The following is a 17,331-nucleotide window of genomic DNA, read 5'->3' on the forward strand; positions in this document are numbered from 1 at the left end:
AGGAGGGAGAGCACTAGGAGTAGCCAGGTAGCCATTTTACCTACTTTTGTTGTCATCACAATTTTAGCTTGAGCGGGTTAGTTTTGTCCAATTCAGCCTTCCACTGGGGGAGGAACTCTTCTCGTAAGGCGAACAGGTACGCAGGCCATGTGTGGGTGTAGTGGACCCAAGCAGAGATGCTGTCAACTTTGAGAACAATTGGTGTCATCAAGACGACAAGGAAGGGTCCCTTCCACCTAGGCTCTAGGGTCTCTTGGCGATGACGGCACACATACACCCAGTCTCCTGGCCGGTAGCAGTGAGGTTCAGGTGGAGGGCCTGATTTAGATAGTGCTTTGAGCCTCTTCCATGTGTCCCTGTGGGAGTATTGTAAGGACTGGAGACAAAAAAGCAACTTCTGATCATCTATTTCTTTTAGCACTTCTGCCTTTAGGTTAGGGATTATTGGGGGAGGTATCCCATACATGATTTCAAAAGAGGTGAGTCCCAGTTGGTAGGGTGAGTTCTGCACCCAGTACAAGGCAAAGGGGAGGAGAGCCACCCAGTCCCCACCAGTCTCAACTAGTTTTGCTAATGTCTCTTTAAGCGTCCTATTCATCCTTTCCACTTGCCCTGAGCTCTGGGGCCTATAGGCACAGTGCAGCTTCCATCTAGCCCCCAAAGCCCGGGCTACCCTCTGGCTTACCTGAGACATGAAGGCTGGCCCATTATCTGACCCCACCTGTGCCGGAAACCCGAACCATGGCAAGATGTCTTCAGTTAGCTTTTTGGCCGCCACCTGTGCTGTTTCTCTCTTGGTGGGGAAAGCTTCTACCCACCCTGAGAAGGTATCTATGAACACCAACAGGTATTTGTATCCATATTTACCCGGTTTTACCTCAGTGAAGTCCACCTCCCAATAAGTTCCTGGTCTTGTCCCCCATTCTCTAATTCCTTGGTTGGCCAGATGAGGGACAGCGTTCGTGAGCTGGCATGCTTTGTAGTTTGATATGATGTGTCCTATTATCGTCCTGACATCTTTCATGGTAATCTTGACATGTGTAATCAGGTCTTGCATCTTGTGGGTTCCCAGGTGAGTGGCATGATGCATTTTTAGTAATACTTGTTTTCCTAGTTCTTCTGGGAGGATTAGAGAGCTGTCTGCTGCTCTCCACCACCCAGCCAGCTGTTGGGCCATAGGCAGGCTTTTTTATCCAGTCTAAGTCTCTTGTTGAGTAATTGGGCAAAGCTGGGAGAATAGGGCTCCCAGGGTCAGGCAGCTGAAGTGTGGCCTCTATCATGGTATTCTGGGCTGCATCCCTGGCTGCCCTGTCGGCCAAGTTGTTTCCCCTTGAGATTGGGGTGTCTGGCTTCTGGTGCCCCAGGCAGTGTATTATGGCTACTTTTTTAAGAAGCCATAATGCTGAGAGGAGAGCTTTTATTTCTTCTTTGTTTTTAATCATCTTTCCCTCGGCTGTGAGGAGTCCCCTCTCTCTGTAGATGGCCCCGTGTATGTGGGCAGTAGCAAAGGTGTATCGGCTATTGGTAGTGATCTTAAGCTTTTTGTCCTTTCCCAACTGGAGGGCTTTTGTTAGGGTGATTAGTTCAGCCCTTTGAGCCGAAGTACCTGGAGGTAGTGCTTCTGCCCACACAATTTGGGTTTCCATCCACTCCCGCATACCTGAGTCCATCTCAAACGAAACTTCTCCCGTCGGTATACCAGGTGACCTCAGCATCTGCCAGGGGGTGATCTTGCAAGTCCTCTCGCTTCCCATGCACCTGAGCTAGTATGTTGCTGCAGTCATGGATCAGGGCTTCCAAGTCCAGGTTAGGAAGCAACGTAGCTGGATTGAGAGCAGTAGGCGGTAGAAAGATGATTCTGGAGGGGTTTAGCCGTAGTCCCTGGTAGTGGGTCAGCCAAGCATTGCTGATCCTTCTATCTGGGGGTTGTTTCAGTATGCCCTCAATGGCATGGGTTACGGTAATATGTAACTCCTGCCGTAGTGTCAGTTTGTCTGCATCTTTGACCATTAGGGCCATGGCCGCAATCATGCTGAGGCATGGCCAGCATGGGGGATTTCCAAGGTCCCAAATGTTGCATCAGCACCCCTTTTGCTACTCCTTGTTTTTCATCCACATACAGGAGAAAGGGTTTTGTGACGTCAGGCAACCCTAGGGCGGGGGCTGATAGCAGAGCTGTTTTAATAGTTTTGAAGGTGGCCTCCATCTGTTCTGTCCAGCTGAAAGGTGTGGTACTTTTGGTGGCTTCATATAAGGGTTTAGTCAGTTCCCCATAGTTTGGAATCCAAAGACGGCAGAAGCCAGCAGATCCCAAGAATTCTCTCACCCTTCGAGGTGAGTCTGGGGTCGGTATTTTGAGTACCATCTCCTTTCGTGCCTCTGGCAGCCACCTCTGACTTCTTTTAACACATACCCTAAGTAGGTGACCTCTGGTTGGCATATCTGAGCCTTTTTGGCTGAGGCTTGGTACCCTAATTTTCCAAGGGTCCACAGTAGTTTTCGGGTGCCCATGAGGCAAGTCTGTTGGTCTTTTGCTGCAACTAAGAGGTCATCTACGTATTGCAACAAGGTTAGTTGGGGGTGGTGTTGTGCCTCTCGAGTATTGTAGACTCTATCTGCCACTGTTATTAAATCCTGGATACTCTTTTCACCCAGGCGTTCTAGTTTTTGTAACTTTTTCCTGATGTCTGGAGCCGCCTGGTTGACAAAATGCATTATCAAAGCAGCCTGAGTGCCTTCTGCTTCTGGGTCCATGGGGGTGTATTGTGTAAAGACTTCCATCAGCCTTTCCAGATAAGCGGCTGGACTTTCAGTGGGGCCTTGTTGAACATCTCCTACTCTAGCTAGGTTAGTGGGTTTCCATGCAACTGCCTTGAGCCCCCCCAACAGAGTCTGGTGGTAGACCTGGAGCCTCTCCTTACCTTCTGCCTTATTGTAATCCCAGTCAGGTCGCGATAAAGGAAAAGAGGTGTTAATTTCATCTATATTAGTGGTGGGTTCTCCGTTTGTCCCTGGGACCCTTTTACAGGCCTCATTCTGTATTCTCTCTCTCTCTTCCGTGGTGAAGAAAATCTGGAGCAGCTGTTGGCAGTCGTCCCGTGTGGGCTGATGAGTAAAAAGCACAGTTTCTAGAAGGTTAGTTAGATCTCTAGGGTTATCTGAGAACTTAGCATTCTGTGACCTCCAGTTATATAGGCCACTGGTAGAGAAGGGCCAATATTGATGAGGTTGGTTCCCTTCCTCATTGAGGGGACTGGCCACTTGTAAAGGGAGGGCAACAGTTGAGTCTACTGGCCCCGCTGGAGACATGGCTGGCCTATGGCGAGTATTTTTTGCAGGCCCCCCTTCTGATGCATCAGCCCTAGGTGGAGGGATAGCAGGGGCCCGCAGTGGCTCGAGGGGTTGGTAAGGGGGTGGGAAGAGAAGTTCTTCCTCTGTTCCCCCTTGTAAAATGGGGGTACAGCGGCGCCATTGGTTCAGGTTCCTTGGGATCTTTCAGGTTCTTTCCTACACATGTCTCCAGCACCTGTGCGGTGGAGAATCCCTGTTGAGGCAAGAAAGGTTTTACCCATGGAGGGGGGCGCAATATGAGATCTTCCCACACTATGACATAGGGAACTTGGTCAGGGTGTCTGCTCCGTGGTCAAAAGATGATGTCTCAGACTTGGTGCACGGGTTCCAAGTCAAAGGTGCCCTCTGGGGGCCATCCCACTTGGAAGGTTGGCCATTCCGTGCTGCAAAAAGTGATTAATTTATCTTTCTTAATTTCCACACTGAGGTCATGTGCACACATCTTGACCTCCCTAAAATGGTCAGTGATCAGGGATAGAGGGGTAAGGTTAGATTTACTTTGCCCCATCATTCCTAGATCAGTCAAATGTTGGTAAATTAACACAGACAGTACAGATAGCCACACAGACAGACAGAGAGACAGAAGATACAGACCTCCGGGAGTCCGGAGGCAAAACTGAGAGTAAGACGATGGCCTCTGGCCGTTCAGCGGGAGCAACCCGCTATTGTCTACAGAGAAGAGGGGCACTCCGTCCCCTCCGAAGGGGCCTGGGATGTCTCCCAATGACCTGCACCGGTGACCCAAAGCAAGAGAGTTTTTATTACCAAGCTCGAGCTGGGGCTCCCACCGTTACCGACTCAGCGGTTAAGGAGACGAGCCCCGAACTCTGGGTTACATTGCCTATATAGGGTATTCTCGCGTGAAAAATTCGAAAAACAGGAGTTTCCGGGTTGGGAGACATCTAATTGTTTACTTTCTGTGGAAGGGTTAGGTGTTGGGTTCTGATTGGTTTTCATTTCCTGGGCTGGCCATGGGTTCTGATTGGTTCTCATTTCCCTGGCTTAATTCGAATTTCCCGGGCAGGTCATAAGTCCTGAACATAAAGTCAGGAGATCCTGATCTGGGATCTGATTGGCTCGCAGGTGGTGGGCTGAGGTCAGGGCATTTCCAAAGACTCTTTCCTCAGAACTCTAAAATGGAGTTTTTTTTTTTTTGGCAAAATGGAGTGGCTTAGGCTCTTCAATATATATTCTTTTTCATTATGGCTTATCACAGGACATTGAATAATATTCCCTGGGCTATACAGTAGGACTTTGTTGTTTATCCATTCTATATATACAGTAGCCTGTCAGGCTCCCCTGTCCACGGGATTTTTCAGACAAGAATACTGGAGTGGGTAGCCATTTCCTTCTCCAAGTATCTTTCCAACCCAGGGATGGAACCTGGGTCTCCTGCATTGCAGAAAGATTCTTTACAGATTGAGCCACCAGGGAGACCCCCATATATAATAGTTTGTGTCTCCTAATCCCAAACTTCCATCCTTTCTTCCTGCATCCACCCTCACTCTTAGCAACTACAAGTCTTTTCTTTATATTCTATGAGTCAGTTTCTGTTTTGTAGGCAGAAATCAGAGTCCAGAGGCTTAGAGTCTGAAAGTTATCAAGAGGATGAGAGATGTGCAAGGTTAATTAGCTTTAATCTGAGAGTAGTGTATATTTGGTCCAATTGATTTTAACCTATTTGCTGGGTGTGTTTGTACAAGTGTAGATCACAGCCAGAAGAAGTTAAGAAGTTTATGGGTGAATTCTGCCCTTACTAGAAAACCAATGAGAGAGATGGTACAACTACTATCTCTTTTTACCTAGTCCCTTCTCTGAAAGGAATAAGAGTAGTCATTAAACAACTTATCCTGTATGTTAGTGCCAGCTCTTGGAGGTCTATCTCTTCATTGAGCTCACTCTTTTTATTTCCCCAAGCATGCTATCTTTTCTGTCCTTCAGTTCCTCTTCCATTGACCGTTTCACTGTTTATTCCCTTTCTGCCTAACCTTCCATTCCTCATTTCTTGCTTTTTCCTTAGACCCCTGGAATATGTTGGCCTCACAGGGGCCAATGACTTTCTCTAAAGTCATTTTAACCTAGATCTTTCAGGAAGCCCTTGATCCAAACAGCTCATTTATAAATCCATAAATATCAAGTTGACAGAAAAGACTGGACAGAATTGAAATCAAATCCAAATGTTGAGAAAAATACTCCATCTTCTCCTTTATCTTTCTAGTTTCAAAGTAAAGTTTCTCTTTATTTTAATTGTGAATTGCAGAGCTTTGAAAACATTTCTTCTTCTGTATTTTATCTACTATATATTTAAAAATGTTCTTAGAACTAAGAATGTTCTAAGTAATAATAACAGCATTGAATACTATAATTCAGCTATATTGGGGAAGACTTGGAGATTCCTCAAAGAAATCTTGATAAAGAAGCAGTCTGCATGGCAAAAACCATCACAACATTGTAAAGTAATTATCCTCCAATTAAAAAATATATATATATTTTAAAAAGAAGTAGCATAGTGTAGAGGAAACAGCACTGAGTTAAGAGTTGAAATCTCCATTTTAGTCCCAGATGCATCTTTTAATTCTCGTGCAACTTTGGGCAAGTTCATTCCTTCTCCAGTATAAAAATAGCAACATTTATAATAGTAATATGCATTTCATACTTACTATCTGCCAAGCAGTGAAAGAAGTACTTTAGATGCTCTATTCCATTTAATCTTTACAGCATCCTTATAAGATAGACACTATTATAATTAATACTTTGTTGATTATGTAGCTGAAGCTCAGAGAAGTTGAGAAAATCTCTAAGTTTCACATAGCCTTAGACTATGGAAGTTTTCAGAACCAAAGTTCAAGCAGTTAGTAAGTATCAGAACTAGGATTCAAACTCAGGTTCATCTGACTCCTGAGGTCACACTTTTAACCAGTAGGAAATGCTGTTGGCTCTACAACATTTTAATGAGCCTTAGTTTCCACATTCATTCTACTGAGCCTTAGTTTCCACATTAATAAAATCAGGGGATTAGATTGATCTCTAAAGTCCTTTTAAGCTCTAACAGGTTAAGTCTTATATTAAAAGAATATTGAGATCTCCAAGAGCAGCTAAAATAGCAGATAAAAGCCAAAACCCTGCATCAGTACTTTCCCTCACATTGCATGAAAGGGCCATGGCATGCCAAGGCTTTCATAGTGATGTTGGAAAGGAGGAATGTTCCACATCAGCAGTGTTTTGAGTCATAGGTCAAAGGAGAGAAGAGCTTAGCCTTTCCACCAAGAAATCAAAAAACTGGGAGAAACATGTGAGTTTTCAGTTCAGATCTAATACATTTGCCAGGGGAAAAAATAAACATTCTCTTATAAGAATGGAGGAGACCAACCCTGCACAAATTGTTAACAAATAATAATGTAGCAAACAATCTCTGAATCTACTAAGAATTTAGTCAGAGGCCTGTCTTTCAAGGAGGGAAAGCCTCAATATATTAAATTCAGTGTCAGAAATAAAAAAATTATTTCCAGGGAGTAATATTCCAGAAGAGAAATACATGCCTTTGGTTGACATACAAAAAAAGGCATGGAGCACTGGTAAGGCCAAGAGTTATTCAGGTAGTTTTTCTTCTGACCCCATAAGAGACTGACCAGACTTGCCTGTGACTGTTCCGGCATCTCCAGTGGAGGCGTGTGTCGGTGGTGGCCTGCTGCAGGTTTCGGGGCACTGAGTGTTGCAGTACATGCATGGGATCTTTTGAAGGAGGTCACCATTATCTTCATTACTTCCACCATAGTTTCAGTTCAGTACAGCTCAGTCCGGCTTTGTGCAACCTCATGAATTTCACCATGCCAGGCCTCCCTGTCCATCACCAACTCCTGGAGTTCACTCAAACTCATGTCCATTGAGTCAGTGATGCCATCCAGCCATCTCATCCTCTGTCGTCCCCTCCTCCTTCTGTCCCCATCCCTCCCAGCATCACAGTCTTTTACAATGAGTCAACTCTTTGCATGAGGTGGCAAAAGTCCTGGAGCTTCGGCTTTAGCATCGTTCCTTCCAAAGAAATCCCAGGGCTGATCTCCTTCAGAATGGACTGGTTGGATCTCCATGCAGTCAAAGGGACTCTCAAGAGTCTTCTCCAACACCACAGTTCAAATGCATCAATTCTTCAGTGCTCATCCTTCTTCACAGTCCAACTTTCACATCCATACATGACTACTGGAAAAACCATAGCCTTGACTAGATGGACCTTAGTTGGCAAAGTAATGTCTCTGCTTTTGAATATGCTATCTAGGTTGATCATAATTTTTCTTCCAAGGAGTAAGCGTCTTTTAATTTCACGGCTGCAGTAACCATCTGCAGTGATTTTGGAGCCCCCCAAAATAAAGTCTGACACTGTTTCCACTGTTTTCCTATGTATTTCCCATGGAGTGATGGGACCGGATGCCGTGATCTTCGTTTTCTGAGTGTTGAGCTTTAAGCCAACGTTTTTACTCTCCTCTTTCACTTTCATCAAGAGGCTTGTTAGTTCCTCTTCACTTTCTGCCATAAGGGTGGTGTCATCTGCATAGCTGAGGTTATTGTTATTTCTTCCAGCAATCTTGATTCCAGCTTGTGTTTCTTCCAGTCCAGTGTTTCTTATGATGTACTCTGCATAGAAGTTAAATAAGTAGGGTGACAATATACAGCCTTGACATACTCCTTTTCCTATTTGGAACCAGTCTGTTTTTCCATGTCCAGTTGTAACTGTTGCTTCCTGATCTGCATACAGATTTTTCAAGAGGCAGTTCAGGTGGTCTGGTATTCCCAACTCTCTCAGAATTTTCCACAGTTTATTGTGATCCACACAGTCAAAAGCTTTAGCATAGTCAATAAAGCAGAAATAGATGTTTTTCTGGAACTCTCTTGCTTTTTCCATGATCCAGCGGATATTGGCAATTTGATCTCTGGTTTCTCTGACTTTTCTAAAACCAGCTTGAACATCAGGAAGTTCACGGTTCACATATTGCTGAAGCCTGGCTTGGAGAATTTTGAGCATTACTTTACTAGCATGTGAGATGAGTGCAATTGTGCAGTAGCTTGAGCAGTTTTTGGCATTGCCTTTCTTTGGGATTGGAATGAAAACTGACCATTTCCAGTCCTGTGGCCACTGCTGAGTTTTCCAAATTTGCTGGCATATTGAGTGCAGCATTTTCACAGCATCATCTTTCAGGATTTGAAATAGATCAACTGGAATTCCATCACCTCCACTAGCTTTGTTCATAGTCATGCTTCCTAAGGCCCACTTGACTTCACATTCCAGGATGTCTGGCTCTAGATGAGTGATCACACCATCGTGATTATCCGGTCATGAAGATCTTTTTTGTACAGTTCTTCTGTGTATTCTTGCCACCTATTCTTAATAACTTCTGCTTCTGTTAGGTCCATACCATTTCTGTCCTTTATCGAGCCCATCTTTGCATGAAATGTTCCCTTGGTATCTCTAATTTTCTTGAAGAGATCTCTAGTCTTTACCATTCTATTGTTTTCCTCTATTTCTTTGTATTGATCGGTGAAGAAGGCTTTCTTATCTCTTCTTGCTATTCTTTGGAACTCTGCATTCAGATGCTTATATCTTTCCTTTTCTCCTTTGCTTTTCGCCTCTCTTTTTTTTTTCACAGCTATTTGTAAGGCCTCCCAAGATAGCCATTTTGCTTTCTTGCATTTCTTTTCCATGGGGATGGTCTTGATCCCTGTCTCCTGTACAAAGTCACGGACCTCATTCCATAGTTCATCAGGCACTCTATCTATCAGATCTAGTTCCTTAAATCTATATCTCATTTCCACTGTATAATCATAAGGGATTTGATTTAGGTCATACCTGAATGGTCTAGCAGTTTTCCCTACTTTCTTCAATTTGAGTCTGAATTTGGCAATAAGGAGTTCATGACTGAGCCACAGTCAGCTCCTGGTCTTGTTTTTGTTGACTGTATAGAGCTTCTCCATCTTCAGCTGCAAAGAATATAATCAATCTGATTTTGGTGCTGACCATCTGATGATGTCCATGTGTAGAGTCTTCTCTTGTGTTGTTGGAAGAGGGTGTTTGCTATGACCAGTGTGTTTTCTTGGCAAAACTCTATTAGTCTTTGCCCTGCTTCATTCCGCATCCCAAGGCCAAATTTGCCTGTTACTCCAGGTGTTTCTTGACTTCCTACTTTTGAATTCCAGTCCCCTATAATGAAAAGGACATCTTTTTTGGGTGTTAGTTCTGAAAGGTCTTGTAGGTCTTCAAAGAACCATTCAACATCAGCTTCTTCAGCATTACTGTTTGGGGCAAAGACTTGTATTATGGTGATATTGAATGGTTTGCCTTGCAGATGAACAGAGTTCATTCTGTCGTTTTTGAGATTGCATCCAAGTTCTGCATTTCAGACTCTTTTGTTGACCATGATGGCTACTCTATTTCTTCCTGCCTGCAGTACTAGATATAATGGTCATGTGAGTTAAATTCACCCATTCCAGTCCATTTTAGTTCACTGATTCCTACAACATTGATGCGCACTCTTGCCATCTCTTGTTTGACCACATCCAATTTGCCTTGATTCATGAACCTGACTGGAGAGGGCAATGGCAACCCACTCCGCTACTCTTGCCTGGAAAATCCCATGGGCAGAGGAGCCTGGTAGGCTGCAGTCCATGGAGTTGTGAAGAGTCGGACACGACTGGAGCGACTTCACTTTCACGTTTCACTTTCATGCATTGGAGAAGGAAATGGCAACCCACTCCAGTGTTCATGCTGGAGAATCCCAGGGACGGCGAGCCTGGTGGGCTGCTGTCTGTGGGGTTGCACAGAGTCGGACACAGCTGAAGTAACTTAGCAGTAGCAGCATGGACCTGACATTCCAGGTTCCCATGCAATATTGCTCTTTACAGCATCCGACCTTGCTTCTATCACCAGTCACATACACAGCTGGGTATTGTTTTTGCTTTGTCTCCATCCCTTCATTCTTTATAGAGTTATTTCTTCACTGATTTCCAGTAGCATATTGGGCACCTACTGACTTGGGAAGTTCCTCTTTCAGTATCCTAACATTTTGCCTTTTCATACTGTTCATGGGGTTCTCAAGGCAAGAATACTGAAGTGGTTTGCCATTCCCTTCTCCAGTGGACCACATTCATCAGACCTCTCCACCATGACCCGCCCATCTTGGGTTGCCCCTCGGGCATGGCTTAGTTTCATTGAGTTAGACAAGGCTGTGGTCCTAGTGTGATTAGATTGACTAATTTTCTGTGAGTATGGTTTCATTATGTCTGCCCTCTGATGCCCTCTTGCAACACCTACCATCTTACTTGGGTTTCTCTTACCTTGGGCATTTGTTATCTCTTCACGGCTGTTCCAGCAAAGCATAGCCACTGCTCCTTACCTTGGATGAGGGGTATCTCCTCACTGCTGCCCTTCCTGACCTTCAATGTGGGTTGGCTCCTCTAGGCCCTCCTGCACCCGTGCAACCACAATTCCTTGGACATGGGGTTGCTCCTCCCAGCTGCCTCCTCTGGCACTCTAGGCTGCTGCCCCTGACCTCGCACGTGGGGTAGCTCCTTTCGGCCACGCTTAGTGCGCTGGCTGCAGCCCTGGGCTAGTTGGCCCCAGGTAAATAGCAGGGAGGAAACACAGCTCCACCCATCAACAGAAAATTGGATTAAAGATTTACTGACTGTGGCCTCGCCCATCAGAACAAGACCCAATCTCTCCCATCAGGAACCTTCAATAAGCCTCTTATCCTTTTCCATCAAAAGGCAGACAGACTGAAAACCACAATCACAGAAAAGTAACCAATTTAATCACATGGACCACAGCCTCGCCTAACTCAATGAAACTATGAGCCATGCCTTGTAGGGCCACCCAAGATGTATGGGTCATGGTCTACAGTTCCAACAAAATGTGGTCCACTGGAGAAGGGAATGACAAACCACTTCAGTATTCTTGCCTTAAGAACCATGAATGGTATGAAAAGGCAAAAAGATAAGACACTGAATGATGAACACCCCAGGTCTGTAGGTCCCCAATATGCAGCAAGGTCTGATGCTATAAAGAGCAATATTGCATAGGAACCTGGAATGTTAGGTCCATGAACCAATGCAAATTGGAAGTGGTCAAACAGGATATGGCAAGAGTGAATATTGACATTTTAGGAATCAACAAACTAAAATGAACTGGAATGGGTGAATTTAACTCAGATGACCATTATATCTACTACTGTGGGCAAAAATCCCTTAGAAGAAATGGAATAGCCATCATAGTCAACAAAAGAGTCCAAAATGCAGTACTTGGATGTAGTCTCAAAAACAACAGAATGATCTGTTTTTTTCCAAGGCAAACCATTCAATATCATGGTAATCCAAGTCTATGCCCTGACCAGTAATGTTGAACAATCTAAAGTTCAATGGTTCTATGAACACCTACAAGACATTCTAGAACTAACACCAAAAAAAGATGTTGTTCTCATTTTAGGGGGCTGGAATGCAAAAGTAGGAAGTCAAGAAACACTTGGAGTAACAGACAAATTTGGCATTGGAGTACAGAATGAAGCAGGGCAAAGGCTAACAGAGTTTTGCCAAGAAAACGCACTGGCCATAGCAAACACCCTCTTCCAACAACACAAGAGAAGACTCCACACATGGACATCACCAGATGGTCCACCCTGAAATCAGACTGATTATATTCTTTGCCTCCAAAGATGGAGAAGCTTTATACAGTCAGCACAAACAAGAGATTCCAAGGCAACATTTCATGCAAAGATGGGCTCAATAAAGGACAGAAATGGTATGGACCTAACAGAAGCAGAAGATATTAAGAAGAGGTTGCAAGAATACACAGAAGAACTGTACAAAAAATACCTTCACGACCCAGATAATCACGATGGAGTGATCACTCACCTGGAGCCAGACATCCTGGAATGTGAAGTCAAGTGGGCCTTAGCAAGCATCACTACAAACAAAGCTAGTGGCAGTGATGGAATTCCAGTTGAGATGCTGTGAAAATATGCTCTAAAAGATCATGCTGTGAAAATGTTGCACTCAGTAAGCCAGCAAATTTGGAAAACTCAGCAGTGACCACAGGACTAGAAAAGGTCAGTTTTCACTCCAGTCCCAAGAAAGGCAATGCCAAAGAATGTTCAAACTACTGCACAATTGCACCAATCTCACATGCTAGTGAAGTAATGCTTAAAATTCTCCAAGACTGGCTTCAACAATACATGAAAGTGAACTTCCAGATGTTCAAGCTGGTTTTTAGAAAAAGCAGAGGAACCAGAGATCAAATTGCCAACATCTGCTGGATCATCAAAAAAGCAAGAGGTTTCCAGAAAAAATCTATTTCTGCTTTATTGACTATGCCAAAGCCTTTGACTGTGTGGATCATAATAAACTGTGGGAAATTCTTCAAGTGATGGGAATACCAAACCACCTGACCTGCCTCTTGAGCAATCTGTATACAGGTCAGGAAGCAACAATTAGAACTGGATGTGGATTAACAGACTGGTTCCAAGTAGGAAAAGGAGTACATCAAGGCTGTATATTGTCACCATGCTTATTTAAACTATGTGCATCACAGAAGAACTGTATAAACTACCACTAGCTTTGTTTGTAGTGATGCTTCCTAAGGCCCGCTTGACTTCACATTCCAGGGTGTCTGGCTCCAGGTGAGTGATCACTCCATCGTGATTATCTGGGTCGTGAAGGTATTTTTTGTACAGTTCTTCTGTGTACATAATTTAAATTATGTACATCATGAGAAATGCTGAGCTGGAAGAAGCACAAGCTGGAGTCAAGATTTCTGGGAGATATATCAATAACCTCAGATATGCAGATGACACCACCCTTATGGCGGAAAGCGAGGAAGAACTAAAGAGCCTCTTGATGAAAGTGAAAGAGAAGAGTGAAAAAGTTGGCTTAAAGCTCAACATTCAGAAAACTAAGATCATGGCATCTGGTCCCATCACTTCATAGGTGGGGAAACAATGGAAACAGTGGCAGACTTTATTTTTGGGGGCTCCAAAATCACTGAAGATGGTGACTGCAGCCATGAAACTGAAAGACGCTTACTCCTAGGAAAGAAAGTTATGACCAATCTACACAACATATTAAAAAGCAGAGACATTACTTTGCCAACAATTACTTTGTCTAGTCAAGGCTATAGTTTTTCCAGTAGTCCTGTCTGGATGTGAGAGTTGGACTATAAAGAAAGCTGAGTGCGGAAGAATTGATGCTTTTGAACTGTGGTGTTGTAGAAGACTCTTGAGAGTCCCTCGGATTGCAAGGAGATCCAACCAGTCCATCCTAAAGGAAATCAGTCCTAAATATTCATTGGAAGGACTGATGTTGAAGCTGAAACTCCAATATTCTGGCCACCTGATTCAAAGGTCTGACTCATTGGAAAAGACCCTGTTGCGGGGAAATATTTAAGGCAGGAGGAAAAGGGGGCAACAGAGGATGAAATGGTTGGATGGCATCACTGACTCAAAGGACATGAGTTTGAGTAAACTTTGGGAGTTGGTGATGGACAGGGAGGCCTGGCGTGCTGCAGTCCATGGGGTCACAAAGAGTCAGACATGACTGAGTGACTCAAATGAACTGATATTCCATCTGCATTCCCCTCCTCTAACATGGCTTAGAGGAGGGGAATGCAGTAACATGGCTTCAACTCTCATATCTATGTGGATGACTCCTAAATCTATATCTGCAGCCCTACCCTATCACACTAACTCCAAATCTGTATCACAGCTGTTTCTTGGACATTTCCACAGAGACATTTAGATGTTGCTTCAAACCCATCAAATGTTAGATTTAACATCTTCTTTTCCAAGTCAGTTCCCAATAAAGTGGGAAAGGAACCTGACATCTATAAAGACAAATATAAATACAAAGTATTATATTTCTCATTCAGTATCAAAGGCAACATTGTTTACCCAGGCACCTAGGCCTGGGACTTTGGAGTACTTCTCCAAATCCAGGCACTTACTAAGTCTAAGAGATCCTTCCTTTGTGAGATCTCTTGTATCTGTTCCTTCCTTTCCATTCTCAACAGACTGATGAAGTTTAAATCTTAATCTCTCACCTTACATTGGTATTGTTGTGTCTCTCAGCCATGTCTGACTTGTTGTGACCCCATGGACTATAGCCCACCAGGCTCCTCTGACCGTGGGATTTCCCAGGCAAAAAATAGTGAAGCAGGTTGCTATTTCCTTCTCTAGGGGATCTTCCCAACCTAGGTACTGAAACCATGTCTCCTTTACCACTAAGCCACCAGGGAAGCCCCCTCATCTTACAGAAATGAATGCAAAGATGGAAAGCACTTGGCATACTATGGTGATCAAATAGTGTTAGATGCACTTTTAAGTACTAAATATACTCCACTTAGATGCCTTTCTGGTACCTCAAACTCAATATGTTCTTAACTGAATGAATTTCCTTCCCTAAACCAGCTTCTCCCAATATCAGTTGTTGACAGCATAATCTACTCACTCAAGTAAAAAACCCAGGCATGAGTGTTCTTTGAATTTTTTCCCTCTCTTGGTTTCTACATATAATTTCTCACAGCATCTTATCAATTGTCTCTGATATTTCTTTCAATATGTCTCCATTCTTATGTCTTTATGGGCACTGGGCTAAAGAAAAATCTTTTGAGTCAGACATACCTAAACCTGGATTTAGCTCAACAAATTACTGTGAAACCTTGAACAAATTATTTAGCTTTCTTGAATCTCAGTTTTTGCCTCTGTAAAATGGTAATGACATTACCTATGCCTTGGAGTCCCCCCCGCCCCAGATTGAATGAGATTATTGTATGTATAGTATTGATAATAGAGTTTTTATTTAGTTGCTCAGTTGTGTCCTACTCTTTTGCAATCCCATGGAATGCAGCACACCAGGCTTCCCTGTCCTTCACTATATCTTGGAGTTTGCTCAAACTCATGTCCATTGAATCGGTGATGCCATCCAACCAACTCATCCTCATTGTCTCCTTCTCCTCCTGCTCTCAATCTTTCCCACCATCAGGGTCTTTTCCAAAGGGTCAACTCTTCGCATCTCTTGGTCACAGTTTTGGAGCTTCAGCATCAACAGCAGTCCTTCAAATGAATGTTCAGGATTTATTTCCTTTAAGATTGACTGGTTTGATCTCCTTGCAGTCCAAGGGACTCTCAAGAGTCTTCTCCAGCACCATAATTTGGAGGCATCAGTTCTTCAGCACAGCCTTGTTTATTGCCCAAGACTCACATTGGTACATGACTACTAGAAAAACCATAGCTTTGACTATATGGATGATACCTCTCAAAAATATGTTCCTTTTCACCCCTCACAATTTTCCTCTTCAAATTTTTTTAAAATGTAGTCAGTTGATTTGAGCTCTTAATGTATGCATTTATACTTACAAACATACCTCTGAGCACTTGTTTCGCTGCATCCCATATATTTTGGTATTCATATTTTTCCTTTCATCAATCACAGTGTATTTTCTAGCTTCTCTAGGATTTCTTCTTTAGCCCAGTCGTTGTTTAAGAATACACTGTTGATTTAATATACCTGTGAATTTCCGTTTTCCTTTTGTTATTGATTTCTAGCTTCAGCCCACTGTTGAGGGAGAAAATACTCTGTATGATTTCAATATTTTTAAATTTATAAAGACTTCCTTTGGAGCCTAACCTGTGGCCTAGGGAAAACGTTCAATCTGCATTTGAGAAGAATGCATAGTTTCTTTTGGGGTGAACTGTTCTGTGTATGTCTACTGTGTTTAGTTGAATTACAGAGTTGTTCAAGTTCTCTATTCCCATATTGATTTTCTTTCTAAATATTTTGTCCATTATTGAAAGTGTGATATTGAAGTCTCCAATTTATTGAAGAACTAATTCTCCCTTTAGTCTGTCAATGTTTACTTCATAAATTTTGAATGTTATTGAGTGTATAAATGTTTATAATTGTTATATCCTCTAGCTATGCTGAACTAAACTTTTCACTAATATATAATCCCCTCTTAGTCTCTTGTAACTTTTCAGATTTAAAGTCAGTTTTTCTACATGGTTTGAAAGGATGCATGCAACCCAATATTCATTGCAGCACTGTTTACAATAAGTAGGCCATGGACGCAAACCAAATGTCCATAGACAGGTGAATGAATAAAGATGGATATGGTACATATATACAATGGCATAATAGTCATTAAAAAGAATGAAATAATGCCATTTGCAGTAACATGGATGGACCTGGAGATTATCATATTAAGTGAAGGAAGCTTGGTACACTTTATATGCAAAATCTAAAAATTATATACGTACAAAGCAGCTTATTTACAAAGCAGAAACAGACTCATAGACTTAAGAGAATAATTATAGCTACCAAGGAAGATGGGCTAGGGGAGGGACAGATTGGAGTTTGGGATTGACATGTACATGCAGTTATATTTAAAATAGATAACAAAAAATGTCCTAATGTATAGCACAGGGAACTCTTCAATATTCTGTAATAATCTAAATGGGAAAAGAATTTGAAAAAGAACAGATACATATTTAAGTATAACTGAATCACTTTGCTGTACATCTGAAATTAACACAAAATTGTTAATCAACTATGCTGCTGCTAAGTCACTTCAGTCGTGTCCAACTCTGTGCAACCCCATAGACAGCAGCCCACCAGGCTCCCCCGTCCCTGGGATTCTCCAGGCAAGAACACTGGAGTGGGTTGCCATTTCCTTCTCCAATGCATGAAAGTGAAAAGTGAAAGGGAAGTCGCTCAGTTGTGTCTGACTCTTAGTGACCCCACTGTCTGCAGCCTACCAGGCTCCTCTGCCCATAGGATTTTCCAGGCAAGAGTACTGGAGTGGGGTGCCATTGCCTTCTCCGTAATCAACTATACTCCAATGTAAAATTTAAAAAAAAATAAAGTACTTTTTTATGATATTATTAAAGTTACTCCCGGAGAAGGTACTGGCACCCCATTCCAGTACTCTTGCCTGGAGAATCCCATGGC

The sequence above is a fragment of the Ovis canadensis genome, chromosome X (genome assembly GCF_042477335.2).
Source record: "Ovis canadensis isolate MfBH-ARS-UI-01 breed Bighorn chromosome X, ARS-UI_OviCan_v2, whole genome shotgun sequence".
Lineage (NCBI taxonomy): Eukaryota > Metazoa > Chordata > Mammalia > Artiodactyla > Bovidae > Ovis > Ovis canadensis.